This window comes from Dipodomys spectabilis, unplaced genomic scaffold, assembly GCF_019054845.1.
Source record: "Dipodomys spectabilis isolate Male_0828 unplaced genomic scaffold, ASM1905484v1 ptg000519l, whole genome shotgun sequence".
NCBI lineage: Eukaryota > Metazoa > Chordata > Mammalia > Rodentia > Heteromyidae > Dipodomys > Dipodomys spectabilis.
In genome coordinates this window covers 283,022-294,489 of record NW_024871196.1, presented here as the reverse complement: position 1 = coordinate 294,489, position 11,468 = coordinate 283,022, and the positions used below count along the sequence as shown (strand labels likewise).

Genomic DNA, 11,468 nt, shown 5'->3' with positions numbered 1-11,468 from the left:
CATTCCCTAGGCATGCTCAGGAAATCACTCACCAGAAAAACCAAGACCTAAAAAGCTCCGAAACTTCAAGCAGCTGCCAAAACCAGCCAGCTCTATGCCCTTTTTTGGTTATCCTTAGCAGGGCCTCTGGAAGTGGACCCACGGTCGGGAACAATCATAAGAAATGTTAATCTTAGAGCAAGAGGCTGTCTTGTAGAACATAAATGAAGCTTTAAAAAAAAAGAAGGAAAAGTCCATGAAATGAAAAGTGAAGTTAGTTTTGTTTATGGGGCTGGGGGCGGGGAAACCATTTTTAGTGGAGGGAGCTTTAATAATGTATTTCTTTTCAAAGCAGTTGAGTGTATAAAATGAATTTAAGTCCTGATGCAGTTTGAAAGTCTGAAATGGACAAGATCCAGGTCCACAGAAGAAATTCTAGCCTAGAAGGGGCACAGCTCCCTAAAATATGTCTATATCGGTTATACAAACAACTGAACTCCTCCCCTCCCAAAAAAAGATGGCATTTTTTTAAAAAAAAAACATTAGCCAGAATAAATGCAGTGCCTGAAACTCTGTTAGAGAGAGTCCGAAGACTTGAACAACTTCATTGGTCTTTCTACCTCAACTGCTACCCTCCTTTGGTTTCCTCAGTGTTGGTGATGGGAATGTGCTAGAAATTGATGCACAACAGAGTGAGTGAATAGACCCGGTTCCTACATTAGGGCTGATATCTTGAGAGACATAAGTTCATGCAAGTGGCACTTATGGACTACAGGGTGAAAGTGTAGGCTGGAGCAGAGGCTGAAATAAGGAGATATTGAATTAGAAGGCAGCTAGCCAGCCCACACATGCATTCAATTGTGGTCTTGTACCAGAATTCATTCAAATTATTTTTTTAACTAATTTTTTTTTGGAGCATCTACTATTTGTCAGGCCTGGAGCCAGGTGGGGAAAAAAAATCTATGTTTCACTATTGTTCTGTGCTTGTACACTGTTTTATTGTGGACCAGGACATTTTTATTTGACTAATTTCAAATCCAGAAGATTGAGCTTCAAAATGTTAAGGCTTTACTAAAGAGCTTTTCTCTATTCGGGATCTGACTTAGAAATGATGTTTATTTAGAGAAAAGTTCCTGTTTTGGGTACATCTTGGAGAAAACTTGAGAAGTAGCTGGTCCACACGGTAGCAGGGGGAGGGGATGGGCATGGAGGGGGAGGATCTTTCCATCCTTCAGGATTCACAAGATACCCCAAAGTATTGACTTTCTAACACTCATCTTTTCCTTAGGGACTTTCTGTCATCTCCCCTCTTTCCAAACTACTATGACTGCATAGCACATAAAGGCTCCAGTAAAGGCTATAGGCAAAGGCAAAAGTACGATTCAGGCATCCTGTGTTCAAACTCAGAACACACTTTCCCAGAACAGCAAAGTAAATAATTGGTTGGTGGGAATAATACGGTCAATGGTGCATTTCAAGCTCACTGTAGCTCCACCAAGCCTGTGTGGAACAACAGCATTCAGAAAATTGTTCCTATGGGAAAATGTTTTTCTGATCTCAAATAAATGATTTGAAAATAAACTTTTGGAACACAGACAGTTTTGCTGCTGGGGGGAAAATATCCCATAACTGGGTAAGTTGTAAAAACAGAATAATACTTCTCAGTCTGGTAAATGGCTGGACTTAAGGGAGTTGTAAGGCTGACACTGAGTTCAGAAAACAGCTCCATCAGGGATGTCATTGTAAAGCTATGACCTCTGTCCAGACTGGTCTTGGCACTCGACCTCTAGGTATGGTCACACATAACTCAGGGATGTCTGTTTAAAGGTCCAATTTCGTATTGGCTCCTAAAAACATTCTTCCCACTTGTGTGAGAAATGCTTTTTGCATTATCAGCAGTGAAACACAATTTTGCAACGTCTGAATAAAACAAGTACCAGCTTTCCAGAGGAAAGAAAAGTTGTGCTACAAATGGGGGAAATATTATCAGCAGGAAACAAGGAAGGGACATGCGTTTTGCATGGTTTTTAGAAGATAAACAGCTAAATATTTTTGGGGGAAATTTAAGTATGTTTCCCTAGATAAGTTCTTCATATTTCATATACAGGGAATAGCAAATGGGCAACCAGAAAATCTCATTTTATGTATTACAAATACACTTAATGTGCAACAAGGGGGAAGCACACAAACGGAGGGGGGTGGATGAGCAAATGTAGTTATCATTTTCATTGGACATTATGTAAAAATTGAACCTAGTAACTTGAAGGTAACCATGGGAGAAGGGAAAATGGGGAAGAATGATGGAAGGGGTAGCACTGATCAAGATGTATTTTACTCATAACCGAACATATGGAATTGGAGACTTTTTGTACAACCACTTAATAACAACAATAATAAAATACACTTAATGTGGTAGTGAAGGAAGAATTGTTTAACAAATTTTATGTATCATATTCCTTTTTTACTTCTGTATTGTTACTTTAAAATAAAAAGAAGAACTTTAAAAGGAAATGGAATAAAAGGAACACACACACACACACACACACACACACACACACACACACACACTGCCTAATTTCTACCATGGGAAATTTTACTTTGGTAATTTTTTTTCCAGAGGCCATTTGTAAATAGAGCTAAAAATATACAGGGTTTATATAGAAAATTCCTATGGCATTCCCAATTGTATCATCCCAAATGAAGAACAGCTTGTTTATCCTAGGGTATATCTACCTAATAAGCATGAGTGCGAGTGTGTGTGTGTGTGTGTGTGTGTGTGTGTGTGTGTGTGTGTTGCATGCACGTACACACATGCTAAACATCTCCATTATAACCAATGAAAAGACAAGAACAACTACTATGTGTGCCAGAAAGTTTTTAAAACTGATTTAAGGCCATGAATGACCAAATAAATGGTGTCATTTATCATTTTTGTGAACAGTAAGCATCAAAATCGTAAATATATAAAGTCTCCTCAGTGTAATCTATGCATTTGTTTTTAATCAATTAAATTCACAAGTAAAATAATTCATTAATTTAGACAAAATAATAGATCTCAGAATAGGTAATGAGATTTTAATAGATCAATTCTAATCAAGGTATGTGTTATTGGCAGAAGATTAGGTAAAGAAATTAACAAAAGGGCTGGGAAAGTGGCTCAGTGCTCTAGCACTTGCCTTGCATGCCTGAGGCTCTGGGTTCGATTCCTCAGCACCACATAAGCAAAAAGAAAAAAGCCGGTAGTGGTGCTGTGGCTCAAGTGGTAGAGTGCTAGCCTTGAGCTGAAGAGCTGAGGGACAGCACCCAGGCCCAGAGTTTAGGCCCCACAACCGGACCCAAAAGAAAGAAAGAAAGAAAGAAATTAACAAAATAAAATAGAAAACCTCAAGGAAGATTCAAGGACATAGAGAACTTTCAAAATAGTAGAGGTATTAAAATCACAGGGCATTTGAACAATCATTTTGATTCAAAAATTTTAGCCAGCATTAAAAGAGGTAAGGATACATGAAAAATGAGACTTGAAAATAATGAGAAAAAAATATGGATGGATATTTTCATTGTAGGATACAGACCATTAAGAAAAACGGAGCTTACAAATGAAGAAATGGATACATTTGAGGATATGGTTATACATGGTTGATTGAATGAGAAGCACTTATTTACATCTGTTTCTTCTCTAAACCTCACTAAAATGATAGCAAAGAAATGGAAATAATAAATAAATCCTACAAGGCAGGGTCCTGGAAAGGACTTAACAGGAGTCCAGATGTCAGCCAAATTTTAGAATATGGAAAATGGACAGCTGGTTGGTTAATTGACTTAACAGAGCTGAGAAATTACAACCTGGTCCTGAGGATTGGAGGAGACAGCAAGCAGGGTGCCAAATCAATCCTCTGGATCAAGGGAAAACTCAGGGTTTGCGAGCCTGGGGAGCCTCCAAAGGTGAACAGAAACAAATTTGGTTTAAAAGCTCAGAAAAATACAAACAAACAAAAAAACTATTAGAAAATCACACAACTTCCTCCTAACCAGGTGAATATCCTCACTCAACCACACAGAAAACTAGACACATTCTCTGAAGATAAGTACTAGACTCAGAGGTGCCAGACAAAGCCCTGAGCAGGCCAGAAGCTACCCCTAGAAACCAGACATGAAAGGGAATGTCAGCTCAGTAACACTAAAGCATCTCCAGGCTCCTTCCCTTGTAGCCCCCACTTCCTATTCCCGCCCCCCCCCCCAATAGTCGAATTTGTCCTCTGCAAACAGGAAATTGGAGGACTCCATGCCAGGGAATCTGGCATGGCATTGGAAGAAAAAAACCAAACCAAACCTGAAGGCACATACATTGGAGGGACCAATGAAACATCTGGCTTACTGTTGAAGTCTCTTCAGTGAATGGCATGCAGCAGCTTCTAGTCACCTGGTCAAACCCTCACTCTTACGCTAAGGGAAGGCTCTCGGGGCAGAGAATAGAGCAAGCCATATAAAAGGAACTCGAGAGAGAAAGCTATAATTACTACATTGAATAGTTGTTGTTTTTTTTAATGATTAATTTGAGCTGGGTGCTACTGGCTCATGACTGTAATTTTAGCTACTCAAGAGGCTGAGATCTGAGGATGGAAGTTCAAAACTAAGCTTGGCAGAAGAGTCCCATGAGACTCTCATCTCCAAAAACAACAAACACCAAAAACAAAAAACAGAAGTGGTGCTATGGCTCAAGTTCCAGCTTTGAGCACAAAGACGCTCAGGGACAACTCCCAGATGCTGAGTTCAAGCCCCAGGACAGGCAAAAAGATAAACAAAACAGAAATCCTCATACACTCTTGGTGGGAATGCAAATTAGCATAGCCATATGGAAAATGGAATGGAGATTCTCAAAGCAGGAGACACAATTGCCACATGATGTAGCAGTTCCACCACTGGGTATGTGCTGAATATATTTGAAATCATTATGTTGAAGAAGCATCTACATGCCCATGGATTTTGTGTAGCATTCTTCACAAAAAGTAAGAAACAGCCAACTCAAGTATTCATTAACTGATAGGTGGATTAAAAAAAAAATATATATATATGGTAGATACCCAATAGAGTAACAGTCACAAAAAGGAATACATTCCTATCATTGCAGCAACATGAACGGAGCTAGAGAATATTTTGTTAAGTGAAATAAATCAAGTACAGAAAGACAAATATTGCATATTTTCATTCAAGGTTGAGAACAGAATAAGGATTACCAAGGTATGGGGCGATAAAGGTAGAGAAGATGGTTAATGTGTACAGGGCTGTAATTGAGTAGGAAGTCACGTCTAATGTTCTATAGCATGGTAGGATCAGCAAGAGATTTATGATTAACAGCAATTAAATGAACATTTAAAAAGTAGTAAATAGAAAGAAATACCAAGTATTCCCAGCACAAATATAGGATCAATTAGGTAATACTTACGATAATTACCCTGATCTGTATACATATATTGTATGCACAATTATTGTCAACTAAAAATATATTTACAAAAATAAATGAACTTCCAGAGAATAGGAAATAACTTTGGTGAATAAAAATATTATGACATAACTTTATATAAAATTTTAATGGAAGAAGCCAGACACCAGTGGCTCACACCTGTAATCCTAGCTACTTTGAAGGCTAAGATCTGAGGATCAGAGTTTGAAGCTAACCCAAGCTTTGAGACTCTTATTTCCATTTAACAGACATAAAGCTTGAAGTGAAGGTATCTTCAAGTGGTAATGTGCCAGCCTTGAGCAGAAAAGGTTAAGAGAGATACTCAAACCAATAGGGAAGGAAGGAAGGAAGGAAGGAAGGAAGGAAGGAAGGAAGGAAAGAAGGAAGGAAGGAAGGAAGGAAGGAAGGAAGGAAGGAAAGAAGGAAGGAAGGAAGGAAGGAAGGAAGGAAGGAAGGAAGGAAGGAAGGAAGGAAGGAGTAAAAGAAAGACAACAGAGAGCAAGTAAGAGAGGAAGGAAAGAAGGGAAAAAAGAAAGGAAGGAAGGAAGGAAAGATAAAGTTTAGAAACAAACTATAGAAAAATGGAAGCAAAAGATGAGAGAGAAAAAGTGAGGAAAAATAAGACTATTAAAGAATTAGTAAAAATTATTCCTCATCTGGCATTCTTGAAAAAGAGGAGTGGAAGAAATAGAAATGACTTCTTAAAAAGAAATAATAAAATATGATTTCTTAAAATGAAGGGACACAGCTTCCAGATTCCACTGTACTGGAGTGGCTGGAGCTGTAGGTCAGTGGTAGTATATGAGTCTGGCAAGTGCAAAGCCCTGAGTTCTAACCCAGTAGTGGAAGAGCCCACTGGACTGGCACAGCAAAGAGAAACATGGCTGTGATTAGAATGGGTCCTCTAAAAGTTCATGTGTTAGATATTTACTCCCCAAATTCCTGTACTAATGGACTTAGGTGGGAACGTTTACAGGTAGCTAGGTCTCATGATCTCATGAAGGTAACCTCCTGGTGGACTTAGTGGATCTTATAAGAAGAGAGACAGAACTGGCACACTTACTCTGTCTTGCTGTGTAATGCCCTCTACCACAGGAGGCTCTTACCAGAAGATGCCAGTCCCATGCTCTTGGACTTGCCCTTCTCCAGAACTGGAATGTAAATAAACCTCTATTCTTTGTCATTAAATCCATCTCAGGTACTCAGATATATCAAGAGAAAGCAGACTATGGCAAACATACTTCATTCAGAAGTCATCAAGATCTTGATGTTCTATCTCCCTCCAAAGAGGAAAAAAATGTCAAAGTGTGAGCTGAGTGCTAGTGTCTACCACCTGTAATCCTAGCTACTCAGGAGGCTGAGATCTGAGAATCTCAGTTCAAAGCCAGCTTGGGAAGATGAATCTGCGAGACTCTTATCTCCAGTTAACCAGCAAAAAGCCAAAAGTGGATGTGTGGCTCAAGTGGTAGAACACCCACCTTCAGTGAAAAAAGCCAATCAGTAGCTTGATGCTTTAAGTTCAATCCCCAGTGCTAGTATACACCAACACACACACACACACACACACACACACACACACACACACACACACACACACACAAAGTTGAACTAGAAATCAAGAAAGAAGACCAGAGTTAGGAAATCAAGGGTGCAAACCCAGAAGATAAATGGAAAGTAGCTGTATGGTGATGAGGAAAGAAAGATCTCAGAGCAATACCTGTGTGGCTGAGTGAGAAAGCATGGACACTGAGCAGGGGCCTTTCGAGAGTGTTTTAAGGAAAAGTCCTGTAGATAGATGATGGATTCTTGGAGGAAACACTCATGATAGAAAAAGTCAATGCCAGTTTGAGGTCGCGATAATTTAAACAAAGACAAAACATTTGGGCATCAAAGGAAAAGTAGTCATTGGACTGTAGTTCAACAATGAGAAACACCCACATAGTCATAAGCATTGATTTCACCCAAACAATGATGTAATTAGATTCAGAGGATAACAAGCAAGAACATGTCCACTGAGCTCCCGTGGGTAAGAGTGCTAAATCTGCACTTTGCACAGTTGGAATCAAACAGATAATGTCTACTATTAAAAGTTTAATAAATAACAGAACTGGGAGTTATTTGGGAACATGGAAATAAATAAGATAACAAAGTCATTCGTTCATTATTTTATTCGTGGAACAAGTTATATATTGAGTCTTTAATGTGTGCCAGGGTCTGAACTTTGTGCATTCTGATGATAGGAAACAAATAAATATGTTAATGAATCCATAAATATAAAGAAAAACTAGGAGGGGATGTAGAACTAGGAAGAAGCAGATACATTGTTTAAAACTGTTTTGCATGTGTTGTATTATCTTTAAGTAGTTGTACAAAGGAGTTGTCATTTAACAAAGCAATTTATGAATTCAGTGTATTGTGATCAATGTCACTCCTTTCGTCATTTCTCACCCATCCCTCCCTTACCCATTCCTTCCCTCACTCTTCTCAATGTTGTAGGATATACTGCGTTTTTTATGGCATTTCCCCCGTCTCCTCCTCTTCATTCATCTACTCCTTTGCCCTTGAACCCACTCCACCCCCATTGAGTACTGCTTCTTGGTTCTTTATGTTGCTTATCTTTGATTTTTCTTTTCTAAAGAATTACACCCTTTGAGGTCTCCTCTGACTGTACCATATTTCAGTTAATACATTTGTATACACTTGCATACCACCCAATCTATTTACTTATAAGTTTATAAGCTCAATCAAGCTTTCATAAATAAGGGAAAGCATGCATCCTTTGTCTCTCTGGGCCCATCTCACTTCACTTAATGTTTTCCAGGTCTTTCCATCTCTCTCTCTCTCTCTCTCTCTCTCTCTCTCTCTCTCTCTCACCATCACAAATAGGACTTTGATTTGTCACTATTAAAACTCTGAACTTTAAACGGATTCTTAGACTGGTGGTTCATATCCATCAGCTCACTCGACTGCAGCACCAGTTTCATCCCCAGTAGATTTTCCAGAACCACCACCTCCACCATGAAGCGCAATGAATTTTCCCAATTCAAATTTGGGCTTCTTCAGCATTTTTACTTTTCTAATAAAGATTTCATGAAGTGGATAAATAGACTGGCAAGCCATTTCTTTGTCTTTCTCAATGTTTACTGGAATCAATTTGTTAACTCCTTCTTTCAAGTCATTTGTCTGCACTTTCTCAGGTCCTGATTTCCATCATCTTCTGGATCTGGCAGACCTGCTGATGCTGAGCACAGGAAGCCTGTGCATCTTACTGTTGTGTTTTTTTAGGAAAACCAGAAGCCTGGGCTTCAGTCATGGGCTGCCACTTTTTGACTGTGGAGCACATTTTGTCTCAGGTGAGATCCGTGCCATGGAAGTTGGTCAGCAGTTCTTGCCCTGAGTACCCTCAGTAATTAGCTGGAATTTTCTAAATGTGACTTCATCATTCTGCAGATCAGCAAAGCTCACTTCAAACACCCTACCCTTGAGGTCATCAGAGGCATTTTGCTTCCTTGAGTCCTTGTGACTAGTGTTTTCCCAATATTTCTTATATTGAATATGGCCAGTGCTTTCACATCATACCAATCTTTCTTAGAAAATGGATCAACCACTTTTTTCTTGGCTCCCTTTGTGCTGCCTTTTGGAAGGCACTTGTTCTTGCTGACCACCAAGGTGCCGGTCAGAAAGCCTAAAGGCTCCATTTCTTTACAAATGGTATAGTATCATTTTTCTAATGATGAGTATAATTCCACTGTGTACATATACCACATTTTCTTGATCCGTTTGTCCACTGAGAGGCATCTGGGCTGATTCCATTCATTGGCTATGGTGGCTCACCCCATTACCAAGAAAACAAGTAATAAAAGATGCTGGTAAGTATGCAGCCAAAAGGGAACCATAATATACTATTAGTGGGAATGTAAACTTGTTCAACCACTGAGGAAAGCAGTGTGGATGTTCCTCAAAATTTTAAACATAGAACTGTCTTATGATCCAGCAATTATACTACTGGGCATTTACCCAAAAGTTGACAAACCAGAATAGAGTAAAGCCACCAGCACAACCATGTTCACTGTAAGCACTAGTCACCATAGCCAAGATAAGTCTTCTTTTAAGAAATTTTTCAATAGAGGCATGAATAAAATGAGGAACCAGCAGAGGCTGAAGGAAAAGGACTCTCTAGGGCTAGATCAGATCAGTGAGAGCCTTAGAGCCATGATCAAGACTTTGGGTTTGGTGTTAGGGAAAATGGAAAGTTGTAAAAACGTTTTTTGTTAAAAAGGGAAAAAACTCACTCTGGCTGTCCTGTGTAAAGTAGATGGCAAGATTATAAAAGTAGGATAGAAGGTTGCTATTGCCTCCTTTAGGTAAGAGGTGCTAGGTTGGTTAGACTAGGTTATTAAAGGTTGGGGTCCAGGAGATTGTTGAATTTTGAATTTGAATTTATTTATTTATTTGGTGGTAGTGGAGTTTAAACTCAAGGCCTCAAGCTTGCTCAGCTTATTGGCTCAGATGGCATTCCACTACTTGAGACACACTAGCAGTCCAGATTTTTGTTGGGTTGTGTTTATTTTTATTTATGTAGGTATGTATACTTGACTTTGCTCAAGGTGGCACTCTACCACTTGAGCCACAAATAAAATAAAATAAATTTATTGTGATGACATTCTACTACTCATGCCACACTAGCAGTCCAGATTTTTGCTGGGCTATGTTTATTTGTTTATTTATTGTCTGGGCTGGCCTGGGACCTTAATTCTCTGGATTTTAGCTTTGTCAGTAGATAGGATTACAGGTCTGAGCCACCAGTGCCCACTTTAACACATTTCAGAAATGGTAAAATGACTATAAGATTTCCCAATGGATGATACACAAATCTGGTGTTGAGGGAAAGGTCTGTGTTGCATATTTGAGAGTCACCACTTTATCAATGATATGTGAGAACATGGAAAAGTAATCTGAGGGAGCACAAAAAGTAGAAAGCAACTCCAGGTGCTGGTGGCTCTCGCCTATAACCCTAGGCTACTCAGGAAGCTGAGATCTGAGGATCACAGAAGCCAGAATGGGCAGGGAAGTCTGGGAGAGTCTTATCTCTAATAACCTACTCAAAAAAGCCAAGCCAGAAGTAGAGGAGTGGTTCATGTGGTAGAGCATTAGTCTTGAGAAAAGAAACTCAGAGACAGTTCTCAGGCCCTGAGTTTAAGCCCCAGGACTTAGCGAACACACAGAAAAAGGGAAGAGTAAATGTGTGGGATCTGAGATCTCAATGTTTAGACCCCAGGAAAGGAGACTGAGAAGTTGCTGAGAGCCCTAAGAGGGGGATCAGTTCAGGAAATAGGCAGAGTGAACGATGCTGCTTTCTGTTGAGAACCATACAGTATTATCTGACTTTAAAATAATGCAGCTGTGAGAGATTGGATTCCTATTATGGGTGATTGCTGCTTTTATTGCTGCTTCTTCCTTCTTCTTCCTCCTCTTCCTTCTCCTCCTTCTTCTATTCCTTTTTTTCTGTGGTACTGGGTATCAATCCCAGAGTGTTATACCTGCTAGGCTGGCACTTTGCCACCGAGCTACATCCTAGACTGCCTTCCTTCCTTCCTTCCTTCTTTCCTTCCTTCCTTCTTTCCGTCCTTCCACTTTCTTTCTTTCTTTTTTCTTTCTTTCTTTCTGTCTTTCTTTCTTTCTTGTGTGTGTGTGTGTGTGTGTGTGTGTGTGTGTGTGTGTGTGTGTGTGTGTGTGTGTGCTGGTACTAGGGCTTGAATTTGGCCTTCTGCTATTGCTCTTACTTGACATTACTCAAGGTGGCACTCTACTACTTTCCTGCATGGGCTAACTTTGAACTGGGATACTTAGATCTCAGCTTCCTGAGTAGCTTGAGTTACCGGTATAAGCCATTGGTGCCTGGCTTACTTCCTCTTTTTTTGACACTTAAATTAATTACTTTTATTTATCAATTATTTTTATTATTTATTAATTATTTGAATATTATTTAATTAATTATTTGTTCATTCATTATTAAATTCGAGTAGCT

The 11,468-nt window shown here is 39.3% G+C and overlaps 1 pseudogene; it reads right to left on the bottom strand.

Annotated features, from left to right (window-relative positions):
* Positions 1-8,371: 8,371 nt before the first annotated feature.
* On the bottom strand, positions 8,372-9,138 carry LOC122099558 (annotated as a pseudogene).
* Between the last annotated feature and the right edge of the window lie 2,330 nt (positions 9,139-11,468).